This window comes from Hippoglossus stenolepis, chromosome 23, assembly GCF_022539355.2.
Source record: "Hippoglossus stenolepis isolate QCI-W04-F060 chromosome 23, HSTE1.2, whole genome shotgun sequence".
In the NCBI taxonomy this organism is placed as follows: Eukaryota; Metazoa; Chordata; class Actinopteri; order Pleuronectiformes; family Pleuronectidae; genus Hippoglossus; species Hippoglossus stenolepis.
The window spans coordinates 8,634,291-8,650,614 of record NC_061505.1 but is presented as its reverse complement, the minus strand read 5'-3'; the positions used below and the strand labels follow the sequence as shown (position 1 = coordinate 8,650,614).

The window sequence follows — 16,324 nt, the reverse complement described above, 5'->3', positions numbered from 1 at the left end:
GCTTCCTCATTTCCTCTTGTCATAACTACTACAGCTGTCAGAGGTTCGCTAACAAAAGAACGAGGCTATAGGGTCATTTTATAGGGGAGGACAGTCTCTGTGTGTGTCTAATATATGGTGGCTCTGACAGCTCAATGCACAGCCGCTTAAAGAAACCCATGGAAATAGAAAAAACACATGCAAGTGAAGAAAACATCAATTTGACAATGACAATTACAACACGAGCAAATCTTCGCAACACCACCATATACTCACAACACCGCCATATACTCACAACACTACTAAATACTCACATCACAAGCAAATACTCACAACACAAGCAAATACTCACAACACTACTAAATACACATGTCAAATTGACGATGTTCTCTCCTTTCCGAGTTTTTGGTCTTTTTGTATCCGCTTTCTTAATTCGCATTGCATTGAGCTCTCTGGGCCACCGTACAAATAAAGCAAAAGAAGAAATCGAGATTTCTCGCTCCGCCCGACAGTTGTGGATGATTACTTGCGTTGTCACTGAGATGATTTACTTCCTTTGGTGCGGCCTCATGCAGTTGCATGTTGGTAATAAATAAAAAAGAACCGACAAAAACAGTCCTCAGATGTGTTTTTGTCTTTCTTGAACACATTCAAGGATGAACTGAATGAGCATCTGACACATACACCATCACTTGCATTACTTGACAAAGCAACCACACGGAACGTCAGTGCAACATGATTGTGTCCCTCAGAGGACATCCCACAAACATGTCATGTCCACAACTTGGACTTTCTTAAATTCCCATAACTCTGCATTGTAATTCTGAGAACCGGCTGAGCTGCATCGATTTTTTCCCCATACCACCGAGCATTGATATTTTATTAATGTAGACTCTGGATTTATGTCCGAGACAGTCATCTTTTTTAATTCGGTGGGAATCATATTGGATCTTGGTGGGGGAAAAAGAAAAAGTCTCATCCCCCCCGGTTCTTTTATTCCATGCCACCTGAGCGTAACCTATGGCTGGGCGCCTAAATGATTTCCATGCATATATATTTGATTAATGACATGCCAGCATTACTGTCGAGTCCAATGCCATTCAGCACTGCCAGCGACAAAAGAGCGCTATCACCTTGTAGCACATAACAGAACAGTGGAAAGGAGGCTTCACATTGTGATTCCTGCATTGTTTTCTACTTGTTAATTTCCCCCTTTTTGAAGTGAGTAATGATCACCTGACTTCACAACGTTCTAATCATCATACCTGTCAGGCTTTTTGCAGCCTAAGATGTTCAGAGTGCGCCAAACACAAAGCATCTGTTTACACCGCTTTTGTCTAGACATCAAAGACGCTTCAGACCGCAAACAGGTTCAGCAGATGACTCGCGGTGCCAAATGTTTCCTAAACATCAGATGGCTTCTCCCGCGATCCATATTGCATTCCGGGCCAAACCTCCCAAACACCATCACAAGTATTTCCCCCGAGGGCCCTCTCCTCTTCATTCGTAGTCGAGGGACATCCCCCCCCCGGGCCGAGGACGCGCCACGTGAAGTTAAACGATTTTGAAGAATCCCAATCATAACATTGAAGTTTTGTGCAACGGCAATCCGAGAAACAAGATGGAAGAATGGGCAAGGCCCGGGATGAGGAGGGGGGAAAAAACAGGATATGATGGAAGGAATCTGGAAGACGATACAAATGATGGCACAAAGGCGGAGCTGCTGCTGGATTCCTCATAAGAATTATTCAACTAGAAATGGCACCTGGCCTCGGGGAAATCAGCGCTGCCTCCAGCCGGATTACTCCTGGCACAATCTGGACACAGTCTTGTTTGATGTCCCCCACCCATCCGTCTTGTATGTAGTCTTTTATCTCACTCTAAAGTAATATAGTCTTCACTGCAATTCAATAATGGCCCAGCCGAGCCTGTCAGGCTGCGTTTGCCCGTTATCTCACAAAGGCCTGTCCACTCCAGCAACAAGCCACCCGATATTTGTGTGCGTGTGTGTGTGTGTGTGTGTGTGTGTGTGTGTGTGTGTGTGATTTCATCCCCAGGGGAGGGTCTTCATGCTCGTGTGTGTGTTTGTGTGTATGAAAGCACGAGAGAGAGAGAGAGAGAGAGAGAGAGAGAGAAAAGCGAGACGGGAAGAGAGATGCTGAATCAATTGATGTGTGTCTGCACCATGTGGCAGACAGAGGGGGAAGTGTGGAGACAGACGGTCTATTTATCCCTCAGTGTGTTTGTATGTGTGTTTTGACCGGCTATCCTACTTGAGATCTAAATTAAGAAATAGCCCGGGCGATGGGGGGGGCAGATGCTGTAGCCAGCACCTTTCTGTGCACGCGTGTGTGTGTGCGACTGTCAGCTTGTCCCAGCACAAGTGAAGGGTTTTAACTAATTTCCTAATTGGTTGAGAGGAGCAGATACGTGGCCCCAGTCTGATCCAGGCCGTGCAGCCCGGAAAGGGAGAACCACGGCAATTTACCCAACAGAGTGACAGCAACACTGATGCATTCAGGTTTCCTCTGCTGGGGTCGAGACAACAGCAGGTCAGGTGCTCTGCACGTCCCAAACTGAAAGTGGACGAGCACGTTTGTATAAAAGACTGCTCGCTGTCCGGACTGATGGGAAAGGATGTGCTGTTCCACGAGACAGATGGAAGGGATAAATCATAAACGCACCAAATGTATGGAAAGCAACAAGGCGCCACATCTCCGCATAATGTCGCAGGCTATTTCCAGTTCACGTCGGGCTGTAAATGCATGTGCATAAGCAAGTCGCTTTCATTTACCTCACAGTCACGGGGCATCGTGTCCCACAGCTCATTCAGCGCATGCTAATATATGGCTGCACAGGCCTCCCCATCATAATCACCCATAACACTAAAATGAGACGCATGACAGTAAATAGCAGTCAAGCCTTACAGAGACTATTTGGCATGGGAATGATTTTTTCTTTTTTTGTTGCGCGCAAACACTTCACGTCCCAATAAATCAGATCGATTTTTTTTTTTTTGATATATTAAGCCGCTTCTTTTATTGTCATGCCTCGGAGTAGTGTGTGCATGCAAATCCAGAGATATATTTACTGTATGTATTGACAAGGAGTGAGAGAGAGAGAGAGAGAGGGAGATGCTGTTCCAGGAGTCGGATTGAAAATGGTGAGTGATTTGTTTTTTCAATCAAAATAGAGAATTTGATTTAAGAGTTGCAAGTGAGCAAAGCCCTTTTTTGCCATGCATAACCAAACAGATAACTCATGATCCACGTTCCTCAGTCTTGTTTGCGATATATTATTACTTTATCACCATCTGCGTTCCCATTGCACACTGCGAATCTCTCACGCCGAAAACCACACAGCTTAATTTTTTTTTATGCGGACGGTCAATTTTTGTGGAGGTCTCCTGCTGCCTTAATGTTATCTCCTGAAACATGTCAGCATTATTAAACATGCTGAACACGGAGAAGCCATATGTGCACAGTGTGACACGCGTGGCGAGGGCCTGCGCGTCGAGCACGCCGGCGCTGGCATCTGCATGGAGGGACGCGACGGAAACACCCCACTGATGCAGGGGGCTCTGAGGGGTCAGCTAGACTTAATTGCACTGAGGGAACATGTGTGCTAGTCCAAGCTGGTGGAGGCGCGGCGCGAGGAGGGGGTCGGCCATCTGCCATCATGTACCTCCAAAAGCCTCGGGACCAATGTGGGTTCAGTAAAGGAAGCGACGGCTACTGTCAAAGGACACAATTTCAGTACATGGCACGATCCTCAGAGGCTGCAGTGCACATGCAGGCAAGGAGGGATAGTACTTTCTTGATCCAGAATGTAGTTAAGTGATACCTGTACTCAGAGGTGGCAAAAGTACACACATTATCTGCTCAAGGGGAAATACAGTTACTTGTGTCAAAAATGACTCAAGTATAAAAGTACAAGCTTTGAAATGTACTCAAAGTGTGAAAGTCCCCCACTGAAGGCCCTATCGGTGCAAAGCAAACTGAGGCTCATGTCATATTAGTACAGTTTGAAGACTATTTCACTGCTCCTACTTTAAATAAATGTGAATACAATTTACAAAAAACATGGGTACAAGCAAGACAAATTGTTGAGCATTAAAACGACAGTATTTTTTTTTAAATGTAAGGAGTATGTTATAATATTGCGTGGAAAAGTAAAAAGTCGTCAGAAACATATATACTCATGTAAAGTACAGATATGAAGTATTTGCACTTTGTTGCTTCCCTCCCCTGCTTGTACTTAAACATAATTTCAGGTATTTGCCTGTTTCATCTTTGCGACAAAGAAAGTCTGTAGGTCTGATTTCTTTGGAAAAGGGCCAGTATGACTTTGTCTATCCTCTGGGTCCAAGGCTTAACTGGCTCCAAGTGCAGTTTTTGATTGATGGCAAACAAACCTTGAGAGTATCAGTTATTTTGATTAAAGCTGCCTTGTGGAGTTTTCCTGCAAAGAAGTATCTTGAATTTGTTTTGAAAGCAACAGTCTAAAAATGGCTGCAGGCGAGTTTTGGGGGTTTTTTTGCATCGGCATTTGCTCATATGCACACACACACGATACGAACAAACCAAGGACCTGCTCACAAAGAACTGTGACTCTGCATGATACTGTTTACAGAGCAACTTAACAGCCCCTGAACAGCTTGGTTTTTACTTTCCCCTCGTGGTTTAACAGCTTATCCTGCTCCAGCAATGTAGATGTGTACTCCAGAGTGCATCAGCAGGTCCTGACAAATTGAAGTCTTGGGTGCGGTTTCAGGTTGTTGCACACATCTAACCACACCCATCACCGTAATGGGTCCAAAGTGAAACAGACTTGAAAGTTTCCACCAGAGAGGGCAGTGAAACGCTGCTCCACAGCCCGGCGTTAAGTTAATCTTTGCGAACTGCATTTGGGAAAGCTTCTTTTGACGGCTAACAAGACGTTCTTGATCCCACAAGAATACAGAAACAGGCATATTATCATATTTGTAAACGCAACACAAAGTCTAAATACATATTCATACATGCACAGGAAGTTGATGGTCTTAAAGATTTTGTTTGCTGTGTTTAATGAATAAATGCCAATTAGCATGGCCGAAATGTAAGAGATATGGTTGGTCTTATTTGTCTTGAGTGTCACCAGTCTGTGCATGAAGTGTGTTTCATCTGCTGTTGTTCACATTGTAAATTGTTTTACTTTTGAGGAGAACTTTTGAGACAGAGACGGCTCGCCTTCAAAGTAAAAGTTTCAGGTTGTGGGCCACGTTGGCTGCAGCGGTCAATTTAAGGGGAACTTAAATAAATAAATAAATATCCTACATAATGAATATAATAACTGATTTACAGTTGTGTTTCTGATTCTTTCCCTGCAATTTATTGTGAGTAAATTTCCAATGGGCTCAAACTCTACTACTTCCCACACGGACTTGTCACCGCACAAAGAAGAGAAATTGTGTTGCCAGGAGTTAAAAATAATACCAATGCCTGATAACTTGTGAGTAAAGCAGAACAAAGTTGGACCAAGCAAGTTAAGCTGCTATTGTGCGGCCATAAGCCATCCACGTTAAATCCAGTTGCAGGTCTTTCAGAAGGAAAAATATAAGTAAGGATGGATTAAAATAACATTTCTTAACTGTTGTGTGTGTGTGTGTGTGTGTGTGTGTGTGTGTGTGTGTGTGTGTGTGTGTGTGTGTGTGTCTCTCAGACCGGTGTTTCTCCTTCTCCCTGCAACAAACATGGTCACTAAAATAACCATCGGCAAACTAAAGATAACAGTTTTGGACAGTAGCAGTCACAGCTATGTGGGCTGATAATAAGTGCTGCAAGTTGCCAAGTGCCAATAGCACCGTTGCCTGTGAAATCCCGCGTTCTGACTGCTTGTCTTTGTATCTATTTTTACTCCGCACCCTATTCATTAAGGCTGATGAGTGATAGGGCTACTTTCCTTGGCAGCCAGCATCCATAGCGTGATGCAATGACCTTGGGTCCAAACCGGGGAGACTGGATTCTAAATAAAGAGCAAGTTGCCTCTGAGGCGACGCGGCCGCTCAACGGGCCCGCAGCAACAGCGTTTAAGCAGCGGCAACACACAGATCAAGTACACGAGCACTTTCCAGGTGTTCATGTGGAGCAGTGGCGTCGGTGATTGATGTGAGTTAAACGGCTTTGACTTTAAAAACTCTCCGAAGTGCTGCTGTAGCACACTGTTGTTAGTGCTTACAAACAGTGAAACTGCCAAACAAATGACTTTATCGGTGTCAGCGAGCTCAACGCATGCAGTGAGCACGGTGTAAATGACTCGGATGCTCAACTAAATCGGCTCTGTTCTTCCTAGATGACCAAAAATGAGATGTCGTTAACAGTGTGTATGTTGTTGTAGTTGTAGGAACTCAGACCGTTTGTATCTATTGGTAGCAAAGGAGAGAGTCGAGTATGATGGTTGAGCTGGGGGTGGATAAAGCCAAGGGGACCATTCCCTAAAAGTGTCTTCCTCAGGTCCTGTGATCATCTCACTTAACCCATCAGCTACACTGCCCCCCACTATTTCTGGTGGTACTGCTCCGTTTTGTCCAAACTGAAAAACATTTTCTGATATGAACATGTTTTTCAGTGTTGTTATTGAGGGCAGAATCAAAGAATTGGAGGATTTGTTGACTTATTTAACAACATGGCAAGTGTTCTCCTTTAATTGCCATAACACCATAACCAGAGGCCATGATGTTTACTTTGGAAAGAGGAGGGAAAGGCTACAATCACAGTCATCAATCTGTTATCCATTATCAATGTCTTTATAGGTCGCAAGGAGGGCAGGAGCCAATCCAGGCAACGTTGGGTGAGAGGCGGGGTGCACTCTGGACAGATCACAGATATCCCAGAGCCAACACACACAGACTCACACCTATTTAGATGTGTAGAGTTAACCTAAGACTCTACATGTCTTTGCACACAGACATAGGATGAACATAATATTCTAATACTTGGCAGTGTGTCTAAAATACACATTTATTATTCATAATATTGCATCAGAGCTTGCTGTTAACACCAGACACAGCAACCTGGAATACTCTTAACCCGGTTATAATCACATTATAGACTCGCCTATAAATGTTCTGAATACCAATTATACTTTGGCCTAACTCTTCTTTGTGAACTTTCTTTTTTTTTTGTGATTTTATGTCCAGTAATCAGGTACAAAATCTCGCATGACTGCACACAATGGACTCAGAGAGAGGGGAGTTTTAACCAATGGGACCCTTGGTGTTAATGTCTGTTTTGAACCGGGAGGCGAGACTCAAGAATGAGGTTCCTTCAGTCATATCACATCACTGCCGTCGAGCTTCTCCATTTCCACTCATATTTCCCTGACGGTCCATAAAGAGACAGCCATTTGAGAGGGTGCATTGATTTCTGGGCATATCTGGTGATAAAATGCGCTTCTCCGTCCGCAGCTCCTTTTAACTACCCAATTTGAGGGCCCCTTATTTGGCAGGGCCATGCAGGAACTGTAAATAGAGCCGTGAATCAGAGGGGAGCCGGCAGGAAGTGAGGACAGCGTCTTTATTAAAGACACAAACAGACAGCAGGGGCACAGATCAAGCCAAAGAGGGTCCCCCTCGCAGATTTCCAGCCCTGCTGCTGGAGATAAAATGTCCACAAAAAGACAAAGACTCAGAAATTGACTGCCCTGTAGTCAGCAACTCCAAATAAGCTTGTTTATATTTTTTCAAACACTTTGTCTGTTTCTCCAATACAAAGAAAAGTTTGCTATTTCTGTTAAAAAATGTGCCCTTCACCTTGTATTTGCTTCAAAATTCATTCAAACAGAATGTAGATTTATTTTACAGGATTTATTGAGCTGCAGATGAGAGAGAGAGAAAAGGGTGTTGCTTCAGAAACACGCCCGAGCTTGCGTCCCTCTCTGGCCATTAATGAAGCATTGTCCCGGTCGCACCACTTTATCATGATCTATGAATCTCTGATTTTGATGCAATAGAAAACCAATCACTTGCAGCAAGTCTCCAGGCAAAGCATTAGTCATCATGTCTTTGACACCACCGAAGAATTGGGTCATTCTTTTGAATTAAAAGCGCTCATTTGTAAACATACACTTGCAGACGGGGGAAAAAGACACACTCTCTTCTTATTTTGATGTATGGGAGAATAAAGCAACAGTGCTCAGGTGAATTAATGTCTGCCCCGTGATGCTGGGACGCTCTCATTCTGCACATGTGCAAGGAAACAGAAGAGGGGGACGCAGATGATTGAGCGCTTTTTTGCTTGAATCCTGTATTTGTACATCTGTATTCCTTATTAGGATTATTTCTCTGAGCCGCCGCATCCTATTCAACATGTAAAAACAAACATTAATGGGCGAGTCCTGCCAGACGCCAATAAGACGTCGATATATCTCCGCGTTCATTTTTCTTTGTCTTATTTTTCATTAAGCCTCTCTTCTCCACATGATTCAGATATATATCTTTGTTCTCAGCTGGAGAGGCTCAAGTCAAGAAACTTAATCTGTGTTGCTCAATAGAGAGCTTCTGTCATCTGATGGGGCCTGACGGTTATTGAGCACCTGGGGTGTATTCAATAAAACTAAAGTTTGTTCCTGATTTAGTTCAATAAAGGAGCACTCTGTATCAATTTGTCCATGAGATGTATGTCTCGCATAACTGACAGTGAGCTGCCACACGCTCAAGCAATGATGTCTCGGAAGACGAATGCACTTTTATCCAAAGAGCTGAACTCGAGTCAAGCTGGGAGGACTTTCTCCAGGAGCTTTGCAGTCTGTTGCATCAAAATATTATCAATCAAGGACTTGTTTGAGTTTTAAGAAGGAAAAAGCGAAATATACAGTCCGGTTATTCATCCCAGACGTCGGGGAACAACTTTTTTTAAGTACAGGGTTTTTATCCACAGGTTACCCACTGTTATTTTATTGCTCCTTGTTGGAAACAGCGGTCCAAAACCTTATCTGAAACTCCAAACTGTGATTTATCTTTCCCTATTTGGTCCAATGCATCTTGACACCCAGTTCTGCAGCTTATCCGTAGTCCCAGACCCATCGAGGGACTAATCTGGTCATTTCTTCCTGATCGATGCTGCCACGCTGTCCCGGCACACCTGCCATTAAGGCCGTCTCAGAAGAATGAGAAGGAAAAAAAAAAAAAGAAAAAGGTAGCCGCGTGCAGGGCCTCAACGCCAGCAGCTTGGCGAGTGTTTTAAAGGCAGCCGCAAGTTCAGGCCCCTGTCGGAGCTTATTGTGCTGGGGAAGGTGGCGTTGAGCCAACAGTCGCCGAACAGTCGCAATAAGAAAACCACACACAGAAGTGGAAGGAAAAAGGTGCATTTCTCTGTGCTGACAATTATTCCACACTGGCACGGCTGTGCTGCGTCCAGTAGGGTTGCTCCGGGATAGCTGGGAGTGAGTGTAACAGTGATATTTGTTGGGCTCATTATTGGCGTGGGGTGGCAGGAACGACTGTCGGAGTAAAAAAAGAATGAAGTGAGAAAGGACAGCGGAGGTGTGTGTGTGTGTGTGTGTGTGTGTGTGTGTGTGTGTGTGTGTGTGTGTGTGCTTGCCGTACAGTATGAGGGAGTTGGGAGAGTTGGCGGCGGAATGCTAATCGGCCTCAGGGGCGCTGAGCCACAGCAAATCAACTCCTCAGAGCGGATCATGGCCCAGGCTGACATTAAACACCGGCCCACACCCCAAACACACATTTTCATCTTACTACGCACAAGGGGAGAGGAGGTGGAGAAGGAGGGAGAGGAAGCGAGCCGGGGGGTGATTATGATGGAGCCAAAGAGAGGGTTAACAGAGGGGGAGAGTAAAGTAAGCGGGTGAGACAAAGATGCAGGGAAATGAAGTGCAATACAAAAAACAGAGGGGACAGACTGGGAGAGATTAAGGTTGTGAAAAACTTATTGGACATTTTCCAATGGCCTTTAACAGCCCGAGTTGAATGCTCACTAAGCCCTGCACCCCTTTGTTTCTGTTGCTTCTCCTGCCAAGCTCTGCGGCGTTGCGTGGCAGTTTACTGTGATAACTGTGGCAGATTTACCACTCGCAGTTCGCAGTGGTTTTCAAAACAAAGGGCCGTCGATCATTTATTTTTGATCATTTACTCCTGGTACTCTTGGCTTCCTCCCGCATGCAGGTGGGAGTTACGTTAACTGGAGACTTTAAATTGACCATAGGTGTGAGTGTGAGAGTGAATAATAAAATAAATGTCCAGGGGGTCCCCCCACCTCCCGCCCATTGTCATGGCACTGGAAATGGCTCTGGCTCTGCCCTCAACCCTCAAAGGAGTAACACATGGATGTATGGATGGATAGTGTGTGTGTGTGTGTGTGGGGGGGGGAGTATTTTGGCCAGTATTTAAATGTGAATTTGAAACAGTTGTGGTGTTGAGATCAAAATTTGGACAAAGTTTGAAAATGGGTGTGTTGGCAGGCGTTGTGCGTTATGTGATTCCATTTGCAGGACGGTGTCTAGTTCATAAACACCACCTGTGAATGAAGCCCCCTTCACTTTTAAGGTTCTCAAACATGAATGTTAAGGCTACATACATGATGTCATACTTCGGTTAGGATTGAGGTTACAGCTGCATGTCCCAGGCTAAAAGTCAATATCCTTCCTAGCTGAGAATGTATCTATTTAGAAGACGTATTGATAAAGAAACAGCATTGTTCTTCTCATTCGGTCCCAGTGGTACAGCTATGAGAAAAACTTCCAACTGATTGCCTGTAGCTTTCATGGAAAAGCAAGACGTTAGATTTGCTGTTTGCTTTATTGCTTGTATTGTTTAACAGATGAGGGGACACATTGGCAACACGTTTACAATTTTAATCCATTGGCATTTTGATCAAATCAATAATTTGACGTTTAAGTCGCACGGTGCAACCTTTCTGATGATTCACTTCCTATGAACAGGGAGAATGGTGCCGCTCTCGTTCCCCCTCCTCACCCTGAACGCCTGATCTTGCTCTATGCATCAGTTCAGGAGGCTGGGGATCATGGGAAATGCCCGCCGTTCGGTTGTGTTTCGGTTCAGTGAGTGCGACTACGCAGTCAGAGCTCTGGTCAAGCGATTGATGGACTTTGATTTTTGCTCTGCATGAAAACAAGTAAATCGCTCGGACACAAAGCCCAATAGAGTGAATCACCGCATGTGGCTGCAGACGGCACTGTTGCTCACAAGAAGTTACACACTGTTCCTTTAAATCCTGAGTGGGACGACTGCGAATTCTCCCAACGTCCACCGGCACCATTCATAATCTCTTGCTGACTTTTTGTGGCGAAAGATGGAGGCTGTCAAAACGCCAGAACCTTGCGACTCTGAGGTGTTGTGGCGAGAACACAACAGCTTAATCAATTAGAGTGATGGCAGCGCTTTGTGTTTTTGTTCGGCGTGACAATGTCCACCTAGAAAAGCACCTGGTGTAGGAAAGCGTGTGTTTTTGAAACACACACACACACACACACACACACACACACACACACAGTTGCCAACAATCAAAGACAATGACACACAAACAAATTACTTTGCTCCGCTCTGTTCTTTTAGGAGTCGTGCTTGCATCAGCATGCTGAGCCCACAGCATCCCTTCTCACCTGGGAGCTGTGTTGGACCACTGAGGTGTGGTAAGATACTACACGCTCCAGGGCGCCCGTGACCTTTGAGTTATGGCCGTCAGAAACTGTGTGTGTGTGTGTGTGTGTGTGTGTGTGTGTGTGTGTGTGTGTGTGTGTGTGTGTGTGTGTGTGTGTGTGTGTGTGTGTGTGTGGAGTGAAAGACAAAGGGGGCCGAAAGGAACAGAAGGCGTATGTGTTTTCCTGATTCCACTGACAGTGTAATATTGCCAATGACTTTTTCCCTCTAACTAGCATGAGCATCAGTTTTGTTTATAGCTGTTTCGACAGTATGGCTGCCCTTACCTGCGCGGAGGCTCTGTGCCCTTTTCTCAACGCTCGTACACCGTGTACCGTTCCCGTTTACATCCAGGCCTCGGAGGAATACCAATTGTGGCGGCTGAGCATCTCTTCACAACATCCATGTGCTTCACAAGTAGTGTTACTTAAAGAACAGCGACATATAGGCGTCATTCATGCAGCATGCAAAAAAGCCTCTTATTGGACATTATAACATTGTTCTTATCGAGTGAAGTGCTGCGAACTGGGAAGACAGGAGTGATGCAAATAAATAATATCTCATGATCCTCTGCAGGAGATGGACTGTGCTCAGTATCATCCTGTATTGGGTTTTTTTTGTGTAATAAGGGAGTTATTACCACCGCTAATGTGTTCATTAGTGAGCAGGATTACTCTGAAAACTTAAGAATGGATGGCAATGAAACAAAGAACCCATTAAATTTCGGTGTGAATCTACATTAGCAGGCAGATCCAGGATTTTCATTATTTTCTTTAATTTCTCAGATTTACCACCAGATATGAGATTGCGAAACAATGTTGTGTGCTCCTGTAGAAACCAAAAGTCTGTATGATGTCAGCTGTGTTTTAAGAAAAACGGGTTTCATTCACAATGTCAAAGGGAAGTAATGCTGTCTGTGATTGGTGGAGAGCGCAGTTTAACTGTTTAACATTCTGCAGTTTTATAGAGGTGAGGAAAGGGGATGAACTTCACTACAACAAGGTCAAATTTGAGAAGAGACAGGCTAGAAGTCGTTGGAAAGGGATTATACACAATGGTTAAAAAAAGTCTGTACACAGCTCGTGTGCCTCTGCCTTTTCTTCCATTTTACAATATTTATTTCTTTCACTATCAAATGTTTTCTTGTCACAACTGCTCCAGGCTTAAAACTATATTTTTATAAAGATTCTCTAAAACGTCAATGGAGATAATGAATTGGGAAATTTACTTCCAGAACCAGAGCCGTTCTAAAAGTGGGCGGTGACTGTGAGGTTCTTTAATTCCAGGGGACTTTTGGAGGTATGGGTTTTAGTTTCCTTTGTGCTCACTTCTCCAAATACAACAACGTGGAGAGATAATGTGCTAAACTGTTGCAAATCATCTGATCCCTCCTGCCTTTTGCCGAGTTTGAGTGATAGCGATGCCACGTTCCCACCTCTCAGAAACGTACCTGGTGAACAATGTTCTCGTAACCAATAGAAACAACAGCCGGAAATATAAAGACAACACCCAAGTTGTCATAAACCAAAATTATGTTTTAAGTTCCCTGGCAGAGACGAGTATTTCTTTGTCCTCAAATAACATTTTTCGATGTATTTTTTGACACATTTACTTGCTTGTGAGGATTCACCTCAACAGGAAAAAACTGAGGCGGAATAATATCTCTGCCTTGTTCGTCTTGTTTGTTGTGAGTCTATGAACAAGGTAAATAAATTTCTTTGGCGCGGCATCGGTATGACTCTGACTACTCTGGAAGCATGAATCTGTTTTATTCCTTTGATTTTTTTTTTGTTTGGTATTAAGAGGCTGGTGTTGTACGGCTCCACGGGCTCCCTGAAAATAGTTTATGTTTTGTTACTCCCACGTACACAAGAGCAGCGACCGTCTCCCATAAGATGGAGAGCAATCTGATATCTCAGCAAGCCTGCTCTATTTAAAATATGGTAAAGCCCTCTGCTTTGCTTCTGAGAGATGTTCTCCGTCTCGTGTGTGTGTGTGTACGTGTGTGTGTGTGTGTGTGTTTGTGTCGCTCCGTAAGACTCAGGGATGATGCATAGACTCTGACACTTTGACAGATGAACAGATTTAGAGTGCTCGAAAGGATCCAGCTCGTTCAATATAGGCAGGAGCGAGAGTGTGTGTGTGTGTGTGTGTGTTTGTGTGTGCGTGTGTGTGACTGCTTGTTTATATGTGACCCGCTAAGATTTGCTAAATGTACAGTTCATTCCACTTTTATTTCTGCTCATTGGCACATGAAGTTGTGTAATGGGTAGGGATATACGGTCGTGTCAGTAACGTTTACCGCTGTGGCTGAGCCGGAGGAAATGCACTGGTGGTGAGCGGCGGGGCCGTCTGCAGGCCGATGGAGCGTGTGTCGGGGACAACCTCCCACCGAACTCGCACCAATTATAACTGCCGTCTTTATACAAGCCTTGCATCATTCGCTACATACTCCTGCTTGTCTCATTTGTTTCTTTGGCTCTTTCCCACCATGGAAGCTTTCCTAGGAACGTCCACACTTCTTCATTACAATGTTGATTAGAAATGATTAGCCTAATGTTATATCTTCTTGACTTGTGTACTTAGATTTTTTTAGATGTTTGCAACAATGTTCAAACCTGGACAAATCCTTATTTTATTCAATGTAAGAGGAAGTTTTATTTTAGTTGCCTTTTAATTGCGTCCTATCTGCTTTAGCGGTGGCTTTGCCCGTCTCTGCATAAACTTCCAGGACAAACAACATATGACGAAGGAACACACACTTTTAGCCAGTTTTTATTGGTCAGTCGTACTGGATCACGATTATTCATTGCTATTTTATCTGCGTCCTGTCGCTGAAGCTCTCCCAGTAAAGTGCAAACGTAAAAGCGGCAACAACCGACCAAAGAAGATAAGACAACGACTCCCATGATCCCACGCTGCCTCACGACATCATCAAACTGGGTCTTTTGTTATAATTTTAAAGTTACTTTTTGCACGTTAAAGTAATGTAAAGTAATAATGTATTCTTGCCAGTATTATAACTCTGGTTTCCAGGATTCTGAGGGTTCACATTCTGTTCTGACCGTTTCTTCTTGAACCTTGACGAGTCCAGGGGATCAGCGAAATCAAATCGCCTCCGACTTGCCTGGCTCCACATTCCCAAATCCTTGTGAAGGTGACACAATGGCCCAGCACACACTCCTACAACAAAAGAATAATAATAATAATAATAAGGAGGAAAAAAAAGCTCTTGCATCAACGAGTCGTCATCCTGACTTCTCCCCCCCGGCTATCCGGCTCCGATCCCCGTTGCCCTCGTCCGGACACAATGTTCTCCTGTCGAAAACTGCCGAACACAGACAAAACGCTCACTTTGTCTGCCTAAGCAAATAATTACTCCAATTAATTAGCCATGCTGTGGATTGCTGGAGGCAAACATTCGATTAAAAAGAGGTAAAACACAGCAGAAAATGGCTGTAACGTCACCACTGGAGGGTGCTACTCCGGTGACCTTCTCTGACAAAGCCTGGGAAGCTGCATGATGTATGGGATGAGCTGCGTTTGACTTGTTGCCACTTCTACTTGTGAACGGGGCTCATGTCAGCTATATATCAATGAATCAGAAAATTTGTTTTTTTCTTTAGAGACAAAAGACGATCAATGTGAAGGGAAATAATGGACGTATCTTTTCTCTTGCCTTGTTCTTTCAGCTTCAAGTGGAACCAGGGTTTATCTCACCTCCAACTATACACCAGCTGTGCAGATGTCATACTGTGGAAAGCTGCTGTTTGGAGAGACAGACCCTAAGAACCACAGCCCAAATCTGTGGATCCTTTCAGTGGAGCCTCTCTCAGCTCATTGTTTAGTTTTGTTGGTGTTACAGCCCCCGCTAACTTTACTGTTCCTGGCTCAGTCCCTCTGCTCTCATTAATCTTGTTTCCTATCACAGCATTCAGCTGTTTTAGCTAAAAAGCTGATGCACCCACAGTTCAAACCAGTCTGTCAACGAACAACGGAACAAAGTTAGGGACTCCCTGCTTAAAGAAGTGGAGTATTTAGGAGCTAAAGAGCCGATCGTTCTCAGCGACTGGTGCAGACAAAAACATAATTGAGTAGAATGAATATGGCACATGCATTGTGGATTAAACGTAGATTAATACACATCTAATAGAAAGGCTGACTTTATTTTACTTGGCCTTTCAGACATGCACTGGACATTTTCCTGAAATTGCTCCTCAAACAAACAGAGGAAGCTCAACGGCTGCACGGACACTGACAGGAAATTGGATAGTTTCTTACCATGAACACAAAACTCAACTCAACTAAAGTGTGTGCACCTAAAAATAGAAAAAAAAAATTGGTCTTAAAGCAAAAATGTCTGCGTGTGTTGTATTTTAAGGAACTGAAATCATCACCTTTTTAATATACTGAGTCGAAAAGTGCAACCGCCACATTGTCCAAAGGGAGTATTTAAGTTATTTGCCCAGTAGTTATTTACCATTCCATGCCTTCTGTAATTTAACAACTGGAAGGCTCGGCTATTTATATTTTATATTCCACATAAATCTGCAGGTGATTGTGTATGCACAGCATCTGCGGCGTGAACAGTTGTGTGTTTAGTTTTTGCATGTTCAACTGTTTGTGTGTGTGTGTGTGTGTGAGAGAGAAGTTAAGACTCTAATCTCTCCCATTCTTTTTACCTGCCCTTGTGGG

General features: G+C 44.1%; 1 long non-coding RNA gene across 1 annotated transcript in view; it reads left to right on the top strand.

The window, feature by feature from the left end:
* The window catches only part of LOC118102745, a 72,773-nt gene extending 56,816 nt beyond the window's left edge, over positions 1–15,957 (top strand). The window contains exon 3 of the long non-coding RNA XR_004694745.2: positions 15,322–15,957. This is a non-coding gene — a long non-coding RNA (uncharacterized LOC118102745). The remainder of the gene's footprint in view (positions 1–15,321) is intronic.
* Positions 15,958–16,324: the final 367 nt, after the last annotated feature.